Below are 26,613 nucleotides of genomic sequence, written 5' to 3'. Positions count from 1 at the left end.
CCAATTTTTCTTGGAACAAAAACTCGCTTGTAATGAAAATATAGAGAAGAATATTGCAAAGAAAGAGAGAGAATTCTTATTTATTTGAGATGGATTACAATGGAATAGAACCCCTCTATTTATAGGGAAAAGTGACTTAGCCACAAGTAACAACCCCTGGAATCTCTCTAAAATATAGGCATTCACCTTAAATACAATTCTATTTATAACACTCCCCCTTGAATGTCTATTCAACAGATAATGTGCCTCGTTAAAATCTTAACTAAACTAAAACCCAATGGAATAAAATTCTAAAGAAGAAAAAAGAGTACACATGTTTAGAAATGCGCCTTTTGGTTGCCTCGTTAAAACCTTGCAAGGAAAACCCAGTGGGATAAAACTTTGTAAGGGAAAAAGGGTACAACGCGTATTAACTCCCCCTGATGAGAGCATCAATTCACATCCTTGAGCCTTCGCATCCCAATCTTGTACACTAGCTTCTTAAAGGTTGACGTCACTAGAGATTTGGTGAACAAATCAGCCATATTATCACTTGAACGAATCTGTTGCACATTGATATCGCCGTTCTTTTGACGATTATGTGTGAAAAATAACTTTGGTGAAATGTGCTTTATCCTATCTCCTTTTATGAATCTTCCCTTCAATTGGGCTATGCATGTCTGCATTGTCTTCATACAAAATCGTGGGTATTTTGTCACACTTCAAACCACATTTTTCTTGAATAAGATGTATTATAGACCTCAACCACACACATTCTCGACTTGCTTCATGTATAGCAATTATCTTAGCATGATTAGATGAAGTAGCCACGATTGATTACTTAGTCGATCGCTAAGATATGGCAGTGCCTCCACAGGTAAACACATTGCATGTTTGAGATCGAGCCTTGTGTGGGTCGGATAAATACCCAGCATCGGCATAACTAACAAGATCGGGACTGCAATTATTGTAACAAAATAAACACATATCGATAGTCCCTTTTAGATATCGTAATATGTGTTTGATTTCATTCCAATACCTCCTTGTAGGAACATAGTTATATCTTGCTAAGACATTAACTAAAAAAGTTATGTCAGGCTTTGTAGTGTTAGCAAGATATATTAGTGCACCAATTGCACTAAGATATGGTACGTCAGGACCAAGAAGCTCTTTATTCTTTTCTTGAGGTCGGAACGGGTCCTTATTCACATTAAGTGATCGAACAACTATCAGAGTACTTAATGGATGTGCTCCATCCATGTAAAACCGTTTCAATACCTTTTCTATGTAGGCAGATTGATGAACAAAAATCCCATTTGCCAAATGTTTAATTTGCAAACCGAGACATAATTTTGTCTTTCTGAGATCTTTCATCTCGAATTCCTTCTTTAAATAATTAATTTCCTTTTGGAGTTCTATAGTAGTTTCAATAAGGTTTATGTCATCAACATATACGGCAAGTACAATAAATTCCAATGTTGTTTTCTTTATAAAAACAGATGGACAAATGGTATCATTTATATAACCTTCCTTTAATAAATACTTACTAAGGCAGTTATACCATATTCGTCCTGATTGCTTTAGACCATACAAAGATCTTTGTAATTTGATTAAAAATATTTCCTGGGACTTTGAATTATGTGTGTCAGGCATTTTAAATCCCTCAGGAATTTTCATGTATATCTCATTATCAAGTGAGCCATAAAGGTAGGCGGTAACCACATCCATTAAATGCATGTCAAACTTTTCATGGATAGAAAAACTAATAAGATAACGAAATGTTATTGCATCCATAGCAGGTGAATAGGTCCCTTGATAATCGATACCAGGCCTTTGTGAAAATCCTTGTGCAAAAAGGCGTGCCTTATATCTTTGTACCTCATTTTTCTCATTTCTCTTACGTACAAAGACTCATGTATAACCAACGGTCTTAACACCATTAGGTGTTTAGACTATAGACCCAAAAACTTCACGTTTCACAAGTGAGTCCAACTCAGATTGGATTGTTTCTTGCCATTTTGGCCAATCACAACTTTGCCAACATTCTCCAACAGATTGAGGTTCAAAATCCTCACTATCTTGCATAATGCTAGATGCAACATTATATGCAAAGACATAATCCACCACTATATCCAATTGATTCAAATTCATCTCAATATCGATTGAGTTTATTTATAGTTCCTTATTTTCTTGAGTCTCAGGCTCAGTGATTTCCTCATGAATCTCAAGATTGGTTAAATCATGGGTTTCTTTATGATATTCTTTTGTAGTGTCATCTTCATCATTTATTTTTATTTTTCTAGGATTTTGATCCTTAGAATCCAATGGTCTACCACGCTTTAGGCGTGCTTTTGACTCATTAGCTATGACACTAGAAGATTGTCCAACCGGGATATCAATACGGATTGGAATCTAAGGAATGCAGAATAATGAATAATTTTTTGCACCTCTTTTTCACAAATAGAGACATGTGGATCAAGATGAGATAATGATGGATTTTTTCACAAATATTCTCGTTTGGTTTCACCATTTTCTCCCCCTAATTTGGGAAAAAATATCTCATCGAATCGACAATCTGCAAACCGAGCAGTGAACAAATCTCCCGTTAATATTTCTAGATAGCGAATAATAGAGGGCGATTCAAACTTAATGTAACTACCTAGCCGGTCATATTGATAGTATTAGCCCCAAACCCCTAATTATTGATCCCTCTATTTCATTTTTGGGTTTTGTGACTTGCCGGGAGGATTTGTTTTTAGTTTCGAAGTGAAATGGGACACATAGTCCCTAAATCGGGAGTTTAAGATCTACGAATTAACTGTAGCTTGAATTGTGTGAGGATGACTTCGGAATAGAGTTTCGACGATTTCAATAGCTCCGTAGGGTGATTTTGGTATTAGGTGCATGTATGGATGTTTATTTAGAGGTCCGTAGGTCATTTTACCGTCAATTGGCGAAAATGGGAGAATTGGATGATATTTGAAAAGTTTGACCGGGAGTTGACTTTTTGATATTGGGGTCGAATTCCGATTTCGGAAGTTGTAATAGGTCCATAATGTCGATTATGACTTGTTTGCAAAATTTAAGGTCAATCGAACTTGATTTGATCGGTTTCTGCATCGGATGTAGAAGTTTGAAGTTTTAAAGTTCATTAGGCTTGAATCGATGTGCAATTAATATCTTTAGCATTGTTTGATGTGATTTAATGTCTCGACTAAGTTCGTATGGTGTTTTAGGATTTGTTGATATGTTTGGTTGAGGTCCGGGGGGCCTCGGGTGGATTTCGGATGGTTATCGGATCATATTTGGACTTGTGAGAATGGCTGAAGACAGCAGTTCTGGTGCAATCGAACCTGCGCAAGATTGACCGCAGGTGCGAGCTCGCAGAAGCGGGCAGGCAATCGCAGATGAGAAATGATGAGGATGGACAGTGGTCGCAGGTGCGACGTGAAGACCACAGAAGTGGAAAGGCCTGGGAGGCCTGTTGATTGCAGAAGCGGACATGGTCTGTAGGAGCACGTGCGCATCAAGGGCCGCATAAGCACGTCCGCAGGTGAGGAACCTGGAGCGCAGGTGCGGGCCCTGGGGGACTTAATGGATTCCACATAAGCGGAGGTTTTTGCTGCAAAAGAGGTTCTGCAGGTGCGGTGAATTGGCCGCAGGTGCGAAAAACCTGGGCAGATTATATTAATTCGAGGATTTGCCATTTTCTTCATAATTTGATATATAGAGCTCGGATTGAGGGGAAATTTCGAGGGTGTTTCAGAGGAAACGTTTGGGTAAGGGTTCTTGACTTTTTTTTTGATTAATTTCCACTGAGATATCATTTATTCTTCATTTAATTTAAGATTTGGGTTGAGAAATTTGTGAAAAAGTGGCCTCAGTCGACCTTTTGGGCCGAGTTTTCAATTCTTTGCTAAAATCATAGATTTATTATTTAAATTATTTTCTTGTAGTTGTATTCATGGTATGTAATTGCTTTTTGTTAGATTTGGGTCGTTCGGAGTCGGAAAGTCGAGGAAAAGGCATTCTTATCAATTAATTGAGTGAGATTTGAGGTAAGTGACTTATCTAACCTTGCGTGGGGGAAATCCCCTTAGGATTTGGTACTGTTGTAACCATTAGTGTACACGAGGTGACGAGTAATTACACGGGATAATTGTGGAAATTCCAGTGCTTGCTGAGTAGTCTTCTTTCAATTTCCTTAACTAAATTGCCTTAGCATGTGTAGCTATCATGTTTAGCTTAGTATCACGTGTCTACGTATCTTAACCTCTACTTGAAATTTGTGCAACATGCTTATGTGAATTACTTGATTCCGTGATCTCGTATTCAGTCTTTAACTGTATGTTTCCTTGATGTAAATTCGTTGTTCCAAAAGTTATGAGTTGTGTATTTACTTTTGGGACTACGAGGCGGTACCTCGGGAGATCCCCCTGTCGAGTATTTACTTTTGGGACTACGAGGAGGTACCTCGGGAGATCCCTTGTTTCATATTTATTTTTGGGACTACGAGGCGGCACCTCGGGAGATCCCCTATCGTGTATTTACTTTTGAGACTACAAGGCGGTACCTCGGGAGATCCCCTATCGCATATTTACTTTTGGGACTACGAGGTAGTACCTCGGGAGATCCCTTTATTGTGCATTTACATTTTGGACGACGAGGCGATACCTCGGGAGCTCTCCTTTTGTTTTACTCTATTTATTGTGTTGTTACCTTTATGTAATTTCTGTTGTCTAGCAGGACTCGACTTTTAGGACTCGGCTGACCAACGCTCTAGCAGCATTCATGCACTTGATGAACAGTGTATTTCAGCCCTATCTTGACTCTTTAGTCATTGTATTTATTGACGACATTCTAGTGTACTCTCGGAGTCGGGAAGATCATGACCAGAACCTGAGGACCGTGCTTCAGACCTTAAGGGAGAAGAAGTTGTATGCAAACCTTTCGAAGTGTGAATTCTGGCTAGAGTTAGTGGCATTTTTGGGTCATGTAGTGTCGAGTGAGGGGATCAAGGTAGATCCAAAGAAGATTGAAGCAGTGCAGATTTAGACTAGACCGTCCTCAGCTACGGAGATCCGGAGTATTCTTGGCTTGGCGGGGTATTACCGTCGATTTGTAGAGGGTTTCTCGTCTATTGCAGCACCTATGACCAGATTGACCCAGAAGGGTGCTTCGTTCAGGTGGACCGAGGAGTGTGAGGAGAGCTTTCAAAAGCTCAAGAATGCTTTGAATACAGCCCCGGTTTTGGTGTTGCCTACTTGTTCGGGGTCCTATGCGGTATATTGTGATGTGTCACGCATTGGTCTCGGTGCGGTGTTGATGCAGGACGGTAGGGTGATTGCCTACGCGTCTAGACAGCTGAAGGTACATGAGAAGAATTATCCTGTCCACGACCTCGAGTTAGCAGCTATTGTTCATGCCTTGAAGATCTGACGGCATTATTTTCACGATGTCCCTTGTGAGGTTTTCACCGATCACCGGAGTCTACAATATTTGTTTAAATAAAAGGATCTTAACTTGCGGCAGCGGGGATGATTGGAGCTGCTTAAGGATTATGACATCACCATTCTCTATCATCCCGGGAAGGCCAATGTGGTGGCCGATGCCTTAAGTCGCAAGGTAGAGAGTTTGGGTAGTTTAGCATATCTACCAGTAACAGAGATGCCTTTACCTTGGATGTTCAGGCCTTGGCCAACTAGTTTGTCAGATTGGATGTTTTCGAGCGGAACCGAGTTTTGGCTTGTGTGGTTTCTCAGTTTTCTCTTTATGATCATATCATAGAGCGTCAGTATGATGACCTCTATCTTCTTGTCCTAAGGGACACAGTTCAACACGATGATGCCAAGGAAGTCACTATTGGGGATGACGGTGTATTACAGATGCAGGGTAGGTTATGTGTGCCTAATGTAGATGGTTTGTGTGAGTTGATTCTTCAGGAGACTCACAGTTCGTGGTACTCTATTCACCCACGTGCTACGAAGATGTATCAAGATTTGAGTCAACACTATTGGTGGAGGCGGATGAAGAATGACATAGTGGAATATGTAGCTCGTTACTTAAATTGTCAGCAGGTGAAGTATGAGCATCAGCGACCGGGTGGATTGCTTTAGAAGCTAGAGATTCCGGAATGGAAATGGGAGCGGAACACTATGGATTTCGTTGTTGGGCTCCCACGAACTCAGAGGAAGTTCGATGCAGTTTGGGTGATTGTGGATAGATTGACAAAGTCAGCTCATTTCATTCTTGTGGTTACTACTTACTCTTCGGAGCAGCTGGCTCAGGTTTACAGTCGCGTGATTGTCAGGCTTCATGGCGCACCGATATCTATCATCTTTGACTAGGGTACGCAGTTTACATCGCGGTTCTGGAGAGCTGTACAGCGTGAGTTGGGTACTCGGGTAGAGTTGAGTACATCATTTCACCCTCAGACGGACGGACAGTCCGAGCACACTATTCAGATATTGAAGGATATGCGTCGTGCGTGTGTGATGGATTTTGGGGGTGCTTGGGATCAGTTCTTGCCACTTGAGGAGTTTGCCTACAACAACAGTTATCAGTCGAGCATTCAGATGACACCGTATGAGGCTTTGTATGGTAGACGGTGCAGGTTTCCAATGGGTTGGTTCGAGTTGGGCGAGGCTAGGCTATTGGGTATAGACTTGGTTCACGATGCCTTGAAAAAGGTTAAATTGATTCAGGATCGATTTCATACAGCCCAGTCCAGGCAGAAGAGTTATGCGGATCGGAAGGTTCGCAACGTTGCATTCATGGTTGGGGAGCGTGTCTTTCTCTGGGTTTCACCCATGAAGGGTGTTATGAGGTTCGGAAAGAAGGGAAAGTTGAGCCCTAGGTATATCGGGCCTTTTGAGATTCTTGAGAGGGTTGGAGAGGTGGCATACAGACTTGCACTACCACCTAGTCTCTCTGCAGTTCATCCAGTATTCCATGTTTCCATGCTCCAAAAGTATCACGGCAATCTGTCTCATGTGTTAGACTTCAGCTCAGTCCAGTTGGATAAGGATCTATCATATGTTGAGGAGCCGGTGGCCATTTTGGATAGACAGGTTCGAAAGTTAAGGCCAAAGAACATCGCTTCGGTGAAGGTTCAGTGGAGGGGCTATCCGGTCGAGGAGGCAACTTGGGAGACCGAGCATAATATGCGCAGCCTTTACCCTCATCCTTTCACCACTCTAGGTATGTCCCTATACTCGTTCAAGGACGAACGTTTGTTTTAAGAGGTCGAGGATGTAACGACCCGGCCGGTCGTTTTGAGAGTATTAGCCCCGAACCCCTAATTATTGATCCCTCTATTTCATTTTTGGGTTTTGTGACTTGCCGGGAGGATTTTGTTTTGGTTTCAGAGTGAAATGGGACACAGAGTCCCTATATCGGGATTTTAAGTTAGAATTTACTATAGCTTGAATTGTGTGTGGACGACTCTGGAATAGAGTTTCAACGGTTTCAATAGCTCCGTAGGGTGATTTTGGTCTTAGGAACGTGTCCGAATATTGATTGGAGGTCTGTAGGTTATTTTAGCTTCAATTGGATGATTTTGGGAAAGTTTGACCCAGTGAACTTTTTGATATCGGGGTCGGATTCCGATTTTAGAAGTTGGAATAGGTGTGTAATGTCAATTATGGCTTGTGTGCAAAATTTTAGGTCAATCAGGCTTGATTTGATAGGTTTCGGCAACTGATATAGAAGTTTGAAGTTTTAAAGTTCATTAGGCTTCAATCGATGCGTAATTCATATCTTTAGCGTTGTTTGATGTGATTTAAAGGCTTAACTAAGTTCGTATTGTGTTTTAGGACTTGTTGGTATGTTTGGTTGAGGTCCCGGGGGCCTCGGGTGGATTTCGGATGGTTAACGTATCATATTTGGACTTGTGAGAATGGCTGAACACACCAGTTCTGGTGCAATCGCACCTGCGCAAGATTGACCGCAGGTGCGAGCTCGCAGAAGCGGGCAAGCCATCGCATATAAGAAATTATGAGGATGGACAGTGGTCGCAGGTGCGACGTGAAGACCACAAAAGCGGAAAGGCCTGGGAGGCCTGTTGATTGCAGAAGCGGACATGGTCCGCAGGAGCGCGTGCGCAGAAGCGGATCAAGGGCCGCATAAGCGCGTCCGCAGGTGAGGAACCTGGAGCGCAGGTGCGGGCCCTAGGGGACTTAAGTGATTCCACAGAAGCAGAAGTTTTGCCGCAAAAGAGGTTCTGCAGGTGCGGTGAATTGGCCGCAGGTACGAAACCCTGGGCAGATTATATTAAATCGAGGGTTTGACATTTTCTTCATAATTTAAGATATAGAGCTCGGATTGAGGCGAACTTTTGAGGGTTTTTCAGAGCAAACGTTTGGGTAAGGATTCTTGACTTGTTTTTGATTAATTTCCACTGAGATATCATTTATTCTTCATTTAATTTAGGATTTGGGTTGAGAAATTTGTGAAAACGGTGGAAAACTCCTTAGGCCGAATTTTGATTTTTTTGATCGGGAATTTTGTATCGGATTTGAGTAATTTTGGCATGGGTGAACTTGATATTGAATGAGTGTTCGTATTTTGTGACTTTTACCCAATTCCGAGAAGTGGGCCCGGGTCGACTTTTTGGACTGAGTTTTCAATTCTTTGGTAAAGTCATAGATTTATTATTTAAATTATTTTCTTGTAGTTGTATTCATGGTATGTAATTGCTTTTGTTTAGATTTGGTCCGTTCGGAGTCGAAAAATCGAGGTAAAGGCATTCTTATCGATTGATTGAGTGAGATTTTAGGTAAGTGACATGTCTAACCATGTGTGGGGGAAATCCCCTTAGGATTTGGTACTGTTGTAACCATTTATGATATGTGAGCGTCATGTACGAGAGGTGACAAGTGCGTACACGGGCTAATTGTGGAAATTCCGGTGCTTGCTGAGTAGTCTTCTTTCAATTTCCTTAACTAAATTTCCTTAGCATGTGTAGCTGTCATGTTTAGCTTAGTATCGCATGTCTACATGTCTTAACCTCTACTTGAAATTTGTGCAACATACTTATGTGAGTTACTTGCTTCTGCGATCTCGTATTCAGTCTTTAACTGTATGATTCCTTGTTGTAAATTCGTTGTTCCATAAGTTGTGAGTTGTGTATTTACTTTTGGGACTACGAGGCGGTACCTCGGGAGATCCCCCTGTCGAGTATTTACTTTTGGGACTACGAGGTGGTACCTCGGGAGATCCCTTGTTTCATATTTATTTTTGGGACTACGAGGCGGTACCTCGGGAGATCCCCTATTGTGTATTTACTTTTGAGACTACAAGGCGGTACCTCGGGAGATCCCCTATCGCATATTTACTTTTGGGACTACGAAGTAGTACCTCGGGAGATCCCCTTATTGTGCATTTACATTTTGGACTACGAGGCGATACCTCGGGAGCGCTCATGTTGTTTTACTCTATTTATTGTGTTGTTACCTTTATGAAATTTCTCGTTGTTCATTTCTCAGTCACTTCATTATATTATTATATTTTCTGTCTCATCATCTTTTATTCTAGTAGGGCGCTGACCTAACCTCGTCACTACTCTACTGAGGTTAGGCTTGGAACTTACTGGGTACCGTTGTGATGTACTCATACTACACTTCTGCACATCTTTTTGTACAGATCCGGGTCCTTTCTACCAGGCCAGATACCAGTGAGCTGGACCGTACGTGGAGACCTCAAGGTATATCTGCCAGCGTCCGCAGACCTCAGAGTCCCTCTCTATCCTTACTATGTTATTTTTTCTTTTTTTTCTTTGAACTCTGATGTATAGAGACACTTAGTATTTTCTCTTAGAAGCTTGTGACTTGTTTCTACCGGGTTTTGGGAGTTGTAAATTAATTGAATCGCAGATCGTATTTATATTTCATGTGTTGAGATTTGAGTTCAGTTTTATATTTAGTTATTCCCTAAATTATTAGGCTTACCTAGTCTTAAAGACTAGGTGCCATCACGATACCCTACAGAGGGAAATTAGGGTCGTGACAAGTTGGTATCAGAGCACTAGGTTCATAGGTGTTAAGAGTCACAAGAAGGTTTAGTAGAGTCTCGCGGATCGGTACAGAGACGTCTGTACTTATCTTCGGGAGGCTATGGAATTGTTAGGAAAAACTTCACTTCTTTGATTCCTTATCATGCGAGATTTTTACTTCGGACTCTAAACTTCTGTTTTTCTATTCTTTCACAGATGGAGAGAACGCGTACAACTGGATCAGATGACCAGACTCTCGCGCCCCCTTCTAGAGTCGCGAGAGGCCGGGGCCGGGGTAGAGGCCGAGGACGTCCATGTGGTGCAGCCAGAGCTCCCGCACGAGCTGTTATAGAGGAGCCACCAGTAGCTCTAGTTGGAGGGCAGGCACCTGAGACACCTGTTACTGCACCATCCCTCCAGGAGACTCTAGGCCAGTTTCTGAGCATGTTCAACACCTTGTCTCAGGCAGGATTGATACCACTTGCTCATGCCATATCTCAGGTCGGGGGAGAAGCACAGACTCCCGTCGCCGGTACCCCAGAGAAACGGGTCCAGGTCAGCCAGATTCAAGAGATCATACCGATACAGCCGGTAGCTCTAGTTCAGCTCGAGGTTAGGGCATCCGTTTATGAGGTGGAGCAGCTCAGGCTCGAGAGGTATAAAAAGTACCACCCTCTTACTTTCAGTGGCTTGGCGTCAGAGGATGCCTCGGGTTTCTTGAGGAGTGCCACCGTATCCTCCGTACTATGGGTGTTGCGAAGATTAGTGGGGTTTCTTTCACTATGTTCCAGCTTAGAGGAGCGGCTTATCAGTGGTGGTGAGCTTATGAGTTGGGTAGTCCGGCCGAGGCGACTTCACTAACTTGGACTCAGTTCTCATATATGTTCTTGAGGGAGTATGTTCCCAGAGTCTCAGAGATGCATGGCGCGCAGAGTTTGAGTAGTTGCGCCAGGGTTCTATGACCGTGTCAGAGTATGCGGTCTGATTCACTGATTTTGCTAGGCATGCACCAGCCTTGGTTGCTACTGTCCGGGAGTGGGTTCGTCGATTTATCGAGGGGCTCATCCCTAGTATCAGATTCAGCATGACCAGCATGTTGAGATTTGAGTTCAGTTTTATATTCAGTTATTCCGTAAATTGTTAGGCTTACCTAGTCTTTAAGACTAGGTGCCATCACGATACCCTACGAAGGAAAATTGGGGTCGTGACACCCAACATATATTCCTAACCTTCTTTGGGGACCAATCTTGGTGCGATATGGCTTTGCTACATGCACATATATTGTGCACCCAAAAATTCTTAAATGAGATATATTAGGTTCATGACCAAAAACTTATTGTGACGGGGAATATTTATGATAATTTGTTGGTCTGAGACGAACTAGCATCGATGCATGCAAAATGGCATGACCCTAAATAGAAGTAGGTAACCTCGTTTTCAAGAGTAACGGACTTGCTATCAATTGTAGATGTTTAATCAAAGACTCTGCAAGGCCATTTTGAGTGTGAACATGAGCTACAGTGTCACGACCCAAAAATCCCAACCTGTCGTGATGGTGCCTATCTCAATACTAGGCAAGTCGATAATCTCGATAAACCACAATTTCTCTTAAGTTAGAAAATATAATAATTTAATATAATACAAAATCCTATAAATACTGACACGAACACTCCCCAAAACCTGGTGTCACTGAGTACATGAGCATCTAATATGAATACAAGTCTAGAAAATACGGTCTATAATAGTCTGAGACCAAATACAGTAAACAAGGAGATAGAGAAGGAGAGACAAGGTCTACAAAACACGGCAGCTACCTCAAAATCTCCTGAAAATCAGTTGTACGGAAGAATTAACACCCGCTATGTCCGAGAACACCTGGATCTGCACACGAAGTGCAGGGTGTAGTATGAGTACAACCAACTCAGTAAGTAACAATAATAAATAAAGAACTGAAGATAGTGATGAGCTACACAGCTACAGTTCATATTCAGTAGTTCCAACAAAGAATAAACATGCTTTCAAATCTGGCAGTTTAATGTCAAATCAATTTTTATACAATTCATGTTCATGTAATCCGTATATAAAATCTTTCAGAGATTTCACAACAATGATAGATAGCAACTAGGTGCAACAATAAACTGAAATCAAGTACAACCTCTCAGGACAACAAGGACTCACTGGGCTCCCAGCCCTCACACTCATTGGACTCCCAGCCCTTATCACTCACACTCAATGGGTACCCGCGCTCACTGGGGATGTACAGACTCCGGAGGGGCTCCTACAGCCCAAGCGCTATAATCTGCACGGACAACTCACGTGCTGTACGGACAACTCACGTGCCATAATATAAATATATGGATCCGCACGGACAACTCACGTGTTGCACGGACAACTCACGTGCTATAGTATAATATAAGGATCCGCACGGCCAACTCACGTGCTATAGTATAATATAAGGCTCTGCATGGCCAACTCACGTGTTGTACGGACAACTCACGTGCTATAGTATCAATATCTCACAATCAGGCCCTCGACCTCACTCAGTCATAAATCTCTCCAGTCTCTCGGGCTCTCAATAATCATGAAATCAGACCAAACAACAATAATATGATGTATCAATAATAATAACAGAGACTGAGATAAAATGTGCAAGTAAAAACTGAGACTGAGTACATATAGCATTTAACAGGCAATTCAACAAGTACGCGACCTATGTGAGTCCCAACGGTACTATTACATAGCCTAAGCATGATTTACAGCCAAATTTTACTAACACATAGAAAGCAAATAGCTAACAACAAATTATTCAACTTTACATTCGGGACGGACCAAGTCACAATCCACTCAGTGCACGCCCACACGCCTGTCACCTAGCATGTGCGTCACCTTCAAAATAATCACATAATACCAAAATCCGGGGTTTCATACCCTCAGGACCAGATTTATAATTGTTACTTACCTCAGAGCGTGAAATTCTTTACTCTGCTATGCCTTTGCCTCGCAAATCGACCTCTAAATGCCTCGAATTTAGTCACAAATAATTCGTTCCAGTCAATAAATTTTATTGGAATTAACTCCATAAGAAAATGCTAATTTTTCATAAACATCCGAATTTTAGCTCAAATATTGCATGTGGGGCCCACGTCTCAGAACTCGACAAAAGTTACAAAATCCGAAAACCCATTCAACTACGAGTCTAACCATACCAATTTTATCAAAATCCGACCCCAACTCGACCCTTAAATCTTCAATTTAAACTAAGAGGGTTTTCAAACTTTTCCAACTTAATTCACCAATTAAATAATAAAAACAACCATTGATTCGGGTAATTTAACCAATATTAAGTTAAGAACACTTACCCCGTTGTTTCCCTTAAAAAAGGCCTGAAAATCGCCTCTTCCCGAGCTCAAATTCGTCAAAAAACTAAAAATGGGATGGAGTCCCATTTTCAAAACTTAAACTCTCTGTCTAGACCTCTCTTCTTCGCGAACGCGACAGATTGCTCACAAACGTGTTCGCGAAGCACAAAATGTGATTCCCAACAGTTGCTCTTCATGAACGCGAGACACTGCTCACGAACGCAATGCTTTACGGAGCCCTTCTTCGCGAACGCGAAGGAAAAAACACATGCCCATTATTTTTCCTTTCGCGAACACGATACCCCAAACGCGAACGTGATGCACAACCCAGCTCCTCTTCGCGAACGCGAGACCTCCTCATGAACGCGAAGAGTAAATCCTGCCTGCCTGAAATTCCTCTTTGCGAACGCAAGGACCCACTCGCGAACACGAAAGAGAAAATCCGAAAAATGCAGCAACAAATATCAGCAATCTCACCAAGGCCACAAATGATCCGTTAACCATCCAAAACTCACATGAGTCCCTCAGGACCTCAACCAAATATACCACAAAGTCCTAAAATATCACACGAACTTAGTCGAACCCTCAAATCACCTAAAACAATGCTAAAACCATAAATTACACCCCAATTCAAGCCTAATGAACTTAGAAATTTCTAGTTTCTACAAACGACTTCGGAACCTATCAAATCACGTCTGATTGACATCAAATTTTGCACACAAGTCATAAATGACATAACAGAGGTATTCCAATTTTCAGAATCGGATTCTGACCCCGATATCAAAAAGTTAACCCCCCGGTCAAACTTCTCAAAAATTAAACTTTCGGCATTTCAAGGCTAATTCCTCTACGGACCTCCAAATAATATTCCGGACACGCTCCTAAGTCCAAAATTATCATTCGGAGCTATTGGAATCATAAAAATTCAAATCTGAGGTCCTTTACACATAGATCCACTTTTCTAACTTAAATTTTCAATTATGAGACTAAGTGCCTCATTTCACTCAGAATCCCTGCCGGATCCAAACCAACTAACCCGGTAAGTCATAAAATAGCTATAGAGCATAAATTGAGCAGTAAATGGGGGAACGGGGTATAATACTCAAAACGACCGGTCAGGTCGTTACATTCTTCCCCTCTTAAACAAATGTTCGTCCTCGAACGGGTTTAGAACAATACCTGGAGTCTCAAATAAGTGTGAATATTTGCTCCGCATCTCCTGCTCAATCTCCCAAGTAGCTTCTCTAGCTAGCTGGCCTCTCCACTGCACCTTCACTGATGTTATGCTCTTTGACCTCAGCTTTCTAACCTGTCGGTCTAAAATAGTCATCGGTTCCACGTCATAAGTCAAATTACCATCCAGTTGTACTGTACTGAAATCCAGAATATGAGACGGATCCCCGACATACTTTCGGAGCATAGATACATGGAACACTGGATGAACACCTGATAGACTAGGTGGCAAAGCAAGTTCATAAGCCACATCTCCAATTTTCTTAAGTATCTCAAAAGGCCCAATATACCGAGGGCTCAACTTGCCCTTCTTCCCGAACCTCAACACACCCTTCATGGGTTAAATCTTGAGCAGAACCTTCTCCCCCACCATGTGAACAATATCACGAACCTTTCTGTCGGCATAACTCTTCTGTCTAGACTGTGTCGTGCGAAGCTGTTCCTGAATCACTTTGACCTTCTCTAAAGCATCCTGAACCAAGTCAGTACCCAATAGCCTAACCTCACCTGGCTCAAACTAACCCACCGGATATCGGCACCGTCTCCCATACAAAGCCTCATACGGAGCCATCTGAATGCTTGACTGGTAGCTATTATTGTAAGCAAACTCCGCGAGTGGCAGAAATTGATCCCATGAACCCCCAAAATCAATGACACAAGCGCGTAGCATATCCTCCAATATCTGAATAGTGCACTCGGACTGTCCGTCCGTCTGAGGGTGAAATGATGTACTCAACTGAATCTATGTGCCCAACTTTCGCTGCAGTGCCCTCCAAAACTGTGAGGTAAACTACATACCACGATCTGAAATAATGGACACCGGCACACCGTGTAGGCGAACAATCTCGCGAATATAAATCCCAGCCAACTGCTCCAAAGAATAATTAGTGCCGACTGGAATAAAATGTGCAGATTTGGTCAACCGATCTACTATCACCCAAACAACATCAAACTTTCTCAAAGTATGTGGGAGTCCGAAGTCCATGGCAATACGCTCCCACTTCCACCCCGGAATTTCAAGTCTCTGTAGCAATCCGCCCGGTCTCTGATGCTCGTACTTTACCTATTGACAATTTAAACACCGAGATACAAACTCAACTATATCTTTCTTCATCCATCTCCACCAATAGTGCTGTCTCAAATCTTGATACATCTTCGCAGTGCCTAGATGAATAGAGTACCGTGAACTGTGAGCTTCCTGGAGAATCAGCTCATGCAAACCATCTACATTAGGCACACATAGTCTGCCCTGTATCTGTAATACACCGGCATCTCCAATAGTGACTTCCTTGGCATCACCATGTTGAACTATGCCCTTAAGGACAAGCAGATGTGGATCATCATACTGGAACTCTCTGATGCGATCATATAAAGAAGACCGAGAAACCACACATACCAAAACTCGATTTGGCTTGGAAACATCCAATCTAACAAACTGATTAGCCAAGGCCTGAACATCCAAGGCTAAAGACCTCTCTGCTACAGGTACGTATGCTAAGCTGCCCAAACTCTCTGCCTTACGACTCAAGGCATCGGCCACCACATTGGCCTTTTCAGGATGATAGAGAATGGTGATATCATAATCCTTAAGCAACTCCAACCACCTTCGTTGCCGCAAGTTAAGATCCTTCTGTTTAAACAAATGTTGTAGACTCCGATGATCAGTTTATACCTCACACTGGACATTGTACCAGTAATGTCGCCAAAATTTTGAATGCATGAACAATAGCTGCTAACTCAAGATCGTGGACTGGATAATTCTTCTCATGTACCTTAAACTGTCTAGACGCATAGGCAATCACCCTACCGTCCTGCATTAGCACTGCGCCGAGACCAATACGCGACGCGTCATAATACATGGTATAAGACTCTGAACCTGTAGGCAACACCAATACTGGAGTTGTAGTCAAAGCTGTCTTGAGCTTCTGAAAGCTCTCTTCACATTCATCCGACCACCTGAACGGAGAACCTTTCTGGGTCAATTTAGTCATAGGTGATGCAATAGACGAGAAACCCTCCATGAAATGACGATAATAACCGGCCAAGCCGAGAAAACTCCGAATCTCAGTAATTGAGGATGGCCTGGGCCAATTCTGAACTGCCTCTATTTTCTTCAGATCCACCTTAATTCCTTCACTGGACATTATATGTCCCAAGAATGCCACTGAACTAAGCCAGAACTCACACTTAGAGAATTTGGCATAAAGTTTGTCATCTCTCAGCCTCTGTAATACAATACCTAAGTGTTGTGCATGCTCCTCCTAGATACGTGGGTACACTAGAATATCATCAATAAATACTACGACAAATAATTCAAGATATGGCTGAAATACAATATTCATCAAATGCATAAATGTTGTTGGGGCATTGGTTAGCCCAAAAGACATCACAAGAAATTCATAGTGTCCATAACGAGTTCTGAATGTCGTCTTCATAATATCTAAATCCCGAATTTTCAACTGGTGATACCCAAATCTCAAATCAATTTTTAAAAACACCGTCGCTCCTTGAAGCTGGTCAAATAAGTCATCAATACGCGGCAAAGGATATTTATTCTTGATCGTCACTTTGTTCAACTGCCTATAGTCAATGAACATCCGCATAGTACCATCTTTCCTTTTCACAAACAGAACTGGTGCACCCCAAGGTGACACACTAGGCCTAATAAACCCCTTTTCAAGGAGTTCCTGAAGTTGCTCTTTCAATTCTTTTAACTCAGCTGGTGCCATATGATATGGAGGAATAGAAATAGGTTGAGTGCCCTGCACCAAGTCAATACCGAAATCAATACCTCTGTCGGGTGGCATACCCGGCAGGTCTGCAGGAAATACATCCGGAAAGTCTCGTACGACCGGTACTGAATCAATAATAGAAGTATCCGCTTCAACATCTCTCACAAAAGTCAAATATGACAAGCATCCCTTTCCAACCATACGTTGGGCCTTCAAATAAGAAATTACCCTGCTTGGAACAAGATCTAGAGAACCCCTCCATTCAACTTTTGGCAACCTCGGCATTGTCAATGTCACGATTTTTGTGTGACAGTCTAGAATAGCATGATATGCAGACAACCAATCCATACCCAGGATTACATCGAAATCAACCATACCGAGTAATAAGAGATCAACTTTAGTCTCCAGTTCCCCAATAGTTACCACACACGATCCACAGTAATAATATCGCTTACTGGTATAGATACACTAACAGGTAAAACTAAGGACTCACAGGGCATATCCAGATAATGAGAAAAATACGATGATACATATGAATAAGTGGAACTAGGGTCAAATAATATAGAAGCCTCCATGTGGCACACTGAAACAATATTTGTGATCACTACATATGAGGCAGCAGCATCTGGCCTGGCAGGAAAAGCATAGAATCGAGTCTGCCCGACTCCTAATTAGCCTCCCCCTCTTGGGCGACCCCTAGCTGCCTGACCCCCACCCCGAGATGGCAGGGTGGGTGGTGTAACTACTGGTGTTGGTGCCGTCGGTCGGGAACTCTACTGTGGAGCCCCACTCAACAGCCTAGGACACTCTCTCTTAAAATGACCAAATTCTCCACACTCAAAATAACCTTTCCTCTGATGGAACTGCTGCTCCTGATAACCCGAGGAATAACCTAAAGAAGCCTGTGCGGACGAGGCATAATAAGAACTCTGCGCTAGTAGTGCACTGAATGAAGACTGACCTGAGTGAGCACTATAAGAACCGTGGCTAGCTGATGCACCACGATGAGCTGGACGACTCGTCTGAGCGTGTCTCTAAGAATGACCCCTACCACGGTGAAACTGACCCCCTGAAGGAACACCACTGTAATCACCCGATCCACGAGGCCTCTTAGCCTCCCTCTCTCCACGTTCTTGGCTACGAATCATCTCTATCTGCCGAGCAATGTCCACTACCTCATCAAAAGTAGAACCAGATACTCTCTCCCTAGTCATAAGTAACCACAGCTGATATGTGAGGCCATCAATAAACCTCCTAATACTCTCCCTATCAATGGGAACCAACCAGACTGTGTGACGAGCCAACTCAAAAAATCTCATCTCGTACTGCGTCACTGATATATCACCCTGGTGAAGCTGCTCAAACTGCCTGCGCAGCTCCTCTATGCGTGACTGAGGCATGAACTTCACCAAAATGACCACGGAGAACTGCTGCCAAGTAAGTGGTTCTGCGCCAACAGGCCTACGCATCTCGTAAGTCTCCCACCATCTGAGTGCAGCCCCAAAAAACTGGAAAGTAGTGAATGAGACCCCACTGGTCTCCAGAATACTTGTTGTCCGAAGCATCTGTTGGTACCTATCCAGAAAACCCTGAGCATCCTCTGACTCAGTACCTCTAAATGGTGGAGGTCGAAGCCTCTCAAATCTCTCAAGTCTCCTTTGCTCATCATCTGCCATAACAGGAACTATCTGGGTCTGAGTAGCTGTAATCGGTTGGGCTGGTAGTGCCCCCGGTATCTGAAGTCCCTATACTACCTGGTTTGGAGTACGGTCAACGAGGGTATGAGTACCTCCCCCGGCCTGAGAAGCGGCAGGTGTGGCCTGAGCCGAAACCACCTGAGCAAGACCAGTACAAGCTGCCAATATCTGGACCAAAGTCTCCTGAAGGCCTGGAATCTCAATGGGCACAGCTGGTGCCTGAGTTGATCCTGTCAGCTCAGCTATATCCGGAATCTGCTCCTGAGCTGGAGCAACTGGTGGTACTATAGGTGCTGGTCCAACTATGGTACGAGCTACACCTTGACCTCTACCTCGGCCCCGGCTTCTCGCGGCCCTAACTGGTGGCACTGGTGGTTGACCATCTGATCCGGTAGTACGTGTCTTCACCATCTGTGAGAGAATAGAATAGCAGAAATTTAGTTTCCAGAATCAAAATATTCGCACGACAGAATACAAGAAAGTGAAATTTTCCTAAGGGTTCTGCAGCCTCTCGAAGATAAGTACAGACATCTCTGTACCAGTCCGCAAGACTCTACTAAACCTGCTCATGACTCGTGAGACCTATGTAACCTAGGCTCTGATACCAACTTGTCACCATCCAAAAATCCCAACCTGTCGTGATGGCGCCTATATCAATACTAGGCAAGCCGATAATCTCGATAAACCACAATTTCTCTTAAGTTTGAAAATACAATAATTTAATACAATACAAAATCCCATAAATACTTACACGAACACTACCCAAAATCTGGTGTCACTGAGTACATGAGCATCTAATATGAATACTAGTCTGGAAAATACGGTCTATAATAGTCTGAGACCAAATACAGTAAACAAGGAGATAGAGAAGGAGAGACAAGGTCTGTAAAACACGGTAGCTACCTCAAAATCTCCTGAAAATCAGCTGTACGGAAGAATCAACACCCGCTATGTTCGGGAACACTTGGATTTGTACACAAAGTGCAGGGTGTAGTATGAGTACAACCAACTCAGTAAGTAACAATAATAAATAAAGAACTGAAGATAGTGACGAGCTACACAGCTACAGTTCATATTCAGTAGTTCCAGCAAAGAATAGACATGCTTTCAAATCTGGCAGTTTAATGTCAAATCAATTTTTATACAATTCATGTTCATGTAATCTGTATATAAAATCTTTCAGAGATTTCACAACAATGATAGATAGAAACTAGGTGCAACAACAAATGAAAATCAAGTACAACCTCTCGGGACAACAATCACTCACTGGGCTCCCAGCCCTCATCACTCATTGGGCTCCCAGCTCTCATCACTCACACTCAATGGGTACCCGCACTCACTGGGAGTGTACAGACTCCGAAGGGGCTCCGACAGCCCAAGCGCTATAATATGCACGGACAACTTACGTGCTGCACGGACAACTCACGTGCCATAATATAAATATATAGATCCGCACGGATAACTCACGTATTGCACGGACAACTCACATGCTATAGTATAATATAAGGATCCATACGGCCAACTCACGTGCTATAGTATAATATAAAGCTCCGCACGGCCAACTCACGTGTTGCACGGATAACTCACGTGCTATAGTATCAATATCTCACAATCAGGCCCTCGACCTCACTCAGTCATAAATCTCTCCAGTCTCTCGGGCTCTCAATAATCATGAAATCAGCCCAAACAACAATGATATGATGTATCAATAATAATAACAGAGACTGAGATAAAATGTGCAAGTAAAAACTGAGACTGAGTACATATATCATTTAACAGGCAATTCAACAAGTACGCGACCTATGAGGGTCACAACGGTACTATTACATAGCCTAAGCATGATTTACAGCCAAATTTTACCAACACATAGAAAGTATATAGCTAACAACAAATTATTCAACTTTACAGTTCCCGGGACGGACCAAGTCACAATCCCCTCGGTGCACGCACACACGCCCGTCACTTAGCATGTGCGTCACCTTCAAAATAATCACATGATACCAAAATCCGGGGTTTCATACCCTCAGGACCAGATTTATAACTGTTACTTACCTCAGAGCGTGAAATTCTTTACTCTGCTATGCCTTTGCCTCGCAAATCGACCTCTGAATGCCTCGAATCTTGTCACAACGAATTAACCCTTCATCAAGGTGATGACGCAAGAAAATCAAGGCCTTAGTACAGTCTTGGGTAGATGCTTTATTTTTATCTTTTACTGCATCTCCAAGACCCATTGCATCTAAATGGATTTCAGCATCCAACACCCATGACATATAGTTCTTGCCCGAAATTTCAAGGGTAACGAACTTTCTTTTCATAATATCAGTCATAATTAAAAGAGCAAAAAAACTATACCTTAGTCTTCTCAAAGAGCTTCTTGAGACGGCAGAGTCTCGTGCTGATAACGTGTAATGAAACAATAAAGAAGAATATTGCAAAGAAAGAGAGAGAGAGAGAGAATTCTTATTGATTTGGAATGAATTACAATGGAACAGAACCTATCTATTTATAGAGAAAAAGTGACTTAGCCACAAGTAACAACCCCTAGAATCTCCCTAAAATATAGACATTCACCTTAAATACAATTCTATTTATAACACACCCCTTTAATGTCTATTCAACGGATAATGTGTCTCGTTAAACCTTAACTAAAATAAAACCTAATAGGAAAAAATTCTAGAGAAGAAAAAAGAGTACACATATTTAGCAATATGCCTTTTGGTTGCCTCGTTAAAAACCTTGCAAGGAAAAACCAGTGGGACAAAACCTTGTAAGGGAAAAAGAGTACAACGTGTATTAACTCCCCCTGATGAGAGCATCAATTCACATCCTTGAGCCTTCGCATCTCAATCTTGTACATTAGCTTCTTTAAGGCTGACGTCAGTAGAGATTTTGTGAACAAATCAGCCATATTATCACTTGAATGAATCTGTTGAACATTGATATCACCATTCTTTTGAACATCATGTGTGAAAAATAACTTTGGTGAAATGTGCTTTATCCTATCTCCTTTTATGAATCTTCCCTTCAATTGGGTTATGCATGTCTGCATTGTCTTCATACAAAATTGTGGGTAGTTTGTCATACTTCAAACCACATTTTTCTTGAATAAGATGTATTATAGACCTCAACCACACATATTCTCGACTTGCTTCAAGTATAAAAATTATCTCAGCATGATTAGATGAAGTAGCCACGATTGATTACTTAGTCGATCGCCAAGATATGGCAGTGCCTCCACAGGTAAACATATAGCCTGTTTGAGAACGAGCCTTGTGTAGGTCGGATAAATACCCAACGTCGGCATAACTAACAAGATCAGAACTGTAATTACTGTCATAAAAGGGGATGTTTGGAAGCAACTCAAACTAAGAGGGTGTTTGGACTGGCTTTTAAGCTAGTCAAATCAGTTTTAAGCTCTTTTTAGCTTTTTTCAGTGTTTTGCAAAGCTATAAAGTGCTTAAAATAAGTGTAAAATTACTTAAAACAAGCCAAAAGCAATAAAGCTGGGCAACCCCATTATTTTTTGGCTTAAAAGTTATTTCTGCTGAAAAGCCACTTTTTAAAACCAATCCAAACGGGCTCTAATTCCTCTATAAACGCCGCCAACTTTTGAAGGCGAATGCTCTCTCAGTTATCTAACTAATCCTCCCAATATATAGTATGGGTGTAATTAGCTCAAAAATACTCTTAACATGGTATGATATTATTCGCTTTGAGATGAGTCTGTACAATTTCCCTAAAAGACTTCAATCTATTAAGAGTGATACATTTCGGATTAGCAATCATGCTACGGATGGTTAATTTCCACGTCAACATCAAATCCTTGAACTGCTATAAAAGGGTCATGGAAACCAAGTATTCAAGTCAAATAACGCAAAGAAAGAAGAGAAGAGACATGGAGCCAAAGCCAAAGAAGAAGAGTATCCCACGCTTTATTCGTAGTTTTTCAATCTTTTCAGCTACCAATATGAAACTTTGTTTGTACACCCAATAATTTTTCCCTTGAACTAAGTTTCACATAGCCTATTACTATAATTCCATAGTCGATTTTCAAGAATTACTATGTGTACTATCCACATTGTTAGAGTATTTATGGCAATCGAAGCCTACAACTAGCTTTTTCTTGTCTCCGTGCAACTCTAAGCTCGTAAGAGGAAGTAAATCGAGCCCTATGCCATTATTATATCATCGCTATACTTGTACCGCTTAACCATAGGCTCTGATACCAATTGTTAGGCACAATTAGCCCAAAGATACTCTTAATATGGTGTAATATTGCTCACTTTGTGTTAGGATCGGGAACCCGGGTAGTGCGAAATATAGCCAAACAAGGGTATAATGGCAATAACAAAGACAATGAAAGTTGATAACAACGACAATTAAAGTAGATAAAGAAGACACAAATTTAACATGGTTCGGTCAAAGTGACCTACGTCCACAAGCGGAGAGGGGCAATTTACTATAACAATAAGAATACAAAAGAGAGTACAAAATTAGAGTAAATACTCTAATTAATCCCAAATACCCAAAGGGAATAACCTCACAAGATCACTCCAAAGAAAGGGTTCACACAAGTGCTTCCCAACACTAACTCTCATACAAAACACTCTTAATAAAGGAAGAAAGGAAGAAACAAGAAATGAAGACTCAAGTCTTGTTGGTGTGTTTCAGAATGAGTAGAGAGTCCTCATTATATAGGAAGAGAAGAAAGAAATGCTTGGCCAACAATTGGCCACATCCTCTCAAAATACAAGGCCATTTATTTGGCCAACAAGGCCTTAAATAAAAGGCTCCAAATGTGCCAACAAGGCTCACAAATAAAAAGCCTAAAAATAAGGCCACCTTTTACAAATCTTCACTTTAGCCTAATTTTGGCTGATATAGTAAATTTGCTTCACCTTCTCCGCAAAAGCCCCAATGGGCATATGTCAAAATTTAATGCCATCAAAATCAGACAAGTTATCTGATAACGAAACTGCAGTAGGGCCTATAACAGTGGAGCCCAATAAAGTATACAACGAACCAGATCTGTGTGCTTTCATGATCACAAGAGCATCTTGAAAAACTTTTAAAACTCCACCTTCACTAGTGAATTTGCACCCAAGAGATTCTAAAGTGCCCAAAGATATGAGATTTTTCTTCAACTCAGGAATATATCTAACATCGGTGAGAGTTCTCACCACATCATCGTGCATTCTGAACCGAATTGTACCTTTGCCAATAATGTTGCAAGTAACATTGTTACCCAGTTGGACAACTCCACCTACAACTGAATCATATATAGAAAACGAGTCCCTGCTATGACACATATGATATGAACAACCGAAATCTAAAATCCACTCATTGTCTAACCTGAAACTAGTTCCAGTTGCTAAAAATATAGTTCCCTTAATCTCATCAGTTGCTACACTAGCTTCGGCGGTGTCAGTATTTTTGTGCTCATTTTTTCTTTCTTTATGCTTTTCTTTATTTTTCAGCTTATAGCATTTAGAGATATTGTGACCTTTCTTATGACAATAGCGACACTGTAAATTATTGTATCTGGATATGGAGTCGGATTTGCCCCTAACAAATAAGCCAACTTCCGCTTGAGTTCCACTAGCTTCCCTAGTAATATCACTATCTATCTGTTCTTTTGATTTAAGATAGATTTAATATCCTTATAAGAGATATTATCCTTTGCATAAAGCATAGTATCTCTTATATGCTTAAAAGATGGGGGTAGAGAACAAAACAGTAACACGGCTTGATCCTCATCTTTAATTTCAGCATCTATATTACTCAAATCCATAAGAATAGAATCAAAGGTGTCAAGATGAGAGAGAATAGAGGTACCTTCACCCATACGAATTGTATAAAGCTTCTGCTTCAGGTAAAGTCTATTTTCCACCGTCCTCTTCATATATAAGGTTTTCAATTTTTCTCACATGCCTTTGGCTGTGGTTTCTACAGAAACTTCACGTAAAACCTCATTTGAGAGATTTAAAATGATACCTGCTTTTGCCCTTTTGTCTATGACTGCAAACTCCTTATCCGTTATTTTATCCGGCTTCTTCTCCTTTCCTTGTAACGCCAAGTCTAAGCCATCCTGAATTAGGATAGCTTCCATCTTTAATTGCTACATTTCGAAGTTTGTACTTCGATCAAATTTCTCAACATAGGTCTTTGTTAGAGTCATTTTGGCTATTGAAACTAACCCGGTTAGATCCGGCTCTGATACCAATTTGTTAGGATCGGGAACCCGGGTAGTGTGAAATATAGCCAAACAACGGTATAATGGCAATAACAAAGACAATGAAAGTTGATAACAACGACAATTAAAGTAGATAAAGAAGACACAAATTTAACGTGGTTCGGTCAAAGTGACCTACGTCCACAAGCGGAGAGGGCAATTTACTATAACAATAAAAGTACAAAAAAGAGTACAAAATTAGAGTAAATACTCTAATTAATCCCAAATACCCAAAGGGAATAACCTTACAAGATCACTCCAAAAAAAAGGGTTGACACAAGTGCTTCCCAACACTAACTCTCATACAAAACACTCTTAATAAAGGAAGAAACAAGAAATGAAGACTCAAGTCTCATTGGTGTGTTTCAAAATGAGTAGAGAGTCCTCATTATATAGGAAGAGAAGAAAGAAATGATTGGCCAACAATTGGCCACATCCTCTCAAAATACAAGGTCATTTATTTGGCCAACAAGGCCTTAAATAAAAGGCTCCAAATATACCAACAAGGCTTACAAATAAAAAGCTTAAAAATAAGGTCATCTTTTACACTTTGGGTAGAGCCTGTGCATTTTTTCCCCAAGAAGCCTCAGTCAATGAAGTGTATACTTACACCTTATGTGTAGCCCTCCAATCTTTGTAGTTACCAGTATGAGACTTTATTCACGAGTACGACCCTTATCATTATCATGAATAACAATAAAGTTGGCTCGACCTCCTCATGCTCAATAGCTACAATATGTGGTTTCAAATCAGACATGCATCATCATATGTGTCCACAAGCCCAAACTATCTATTTAACTATCAATATTTCGTCTAGACCATGAACCTTTACTTTCGTCTTTAACCTGCCATTATTATTTACTCATCACTTGTCACTTCTTAAAACGTGAAATATGTGTTCAACTTGAAGTGATCTCTCATTCACAAATAGTCGGGACTTATTTTACTGAAAATACATGTTAAATTGACATAACATGGGAACAGACCTCTCATTAAGGATAAAAAAATACTTACCGCTCCACCTAAGACTGTTGTATTTTCTTCTGTATTGAATAAAAAGTTAGTTCTCGGTGTATTCTTTTTAATTTTTAGAAACTTCTCATTAACTGAAAAAAGTTATAGTCAGCTCACTAATCATTTGGTCTGTGCTCCAGTTTGAATGAGAGTATAATATAGGTCTTTATATTGTTGGCGCTGTTACTGTCGAATATTAACACGTGATTCATATTGAAAACTAAAATTTGTACACCAAGTATTGGAATTTAACTTATGTATATATTGATATTTTTGAATTTTCTGTATATTGTACATTTTAATATTATAACATGTTATTTATTTTATTTTCTACGTTATTTTACCAAACTTACTTATTATTAATATAAGTAAC

The sequence above is a fragment of the Nicotiana tomentosiformis genome, chromosome 8 (assembly GCF_000390325.3).
Source record: "Nicotiana tomentosiformis chromosome 8, ASM39032v3, whole genome shotgun sequence".
NCBI classification, from domain to species: domain Eukaryota; kingdom Viridiplantae; phylum Streptophyta; class Magnoliopsida; order Solanales; family Solanaceae; genus Nicotiana; species Nicotiana tomentosiformis.
The sequence above is the reverse complement of the archived record's forward strand: the minus strand, read 5'-3'. Positions refer to the sequence as shown.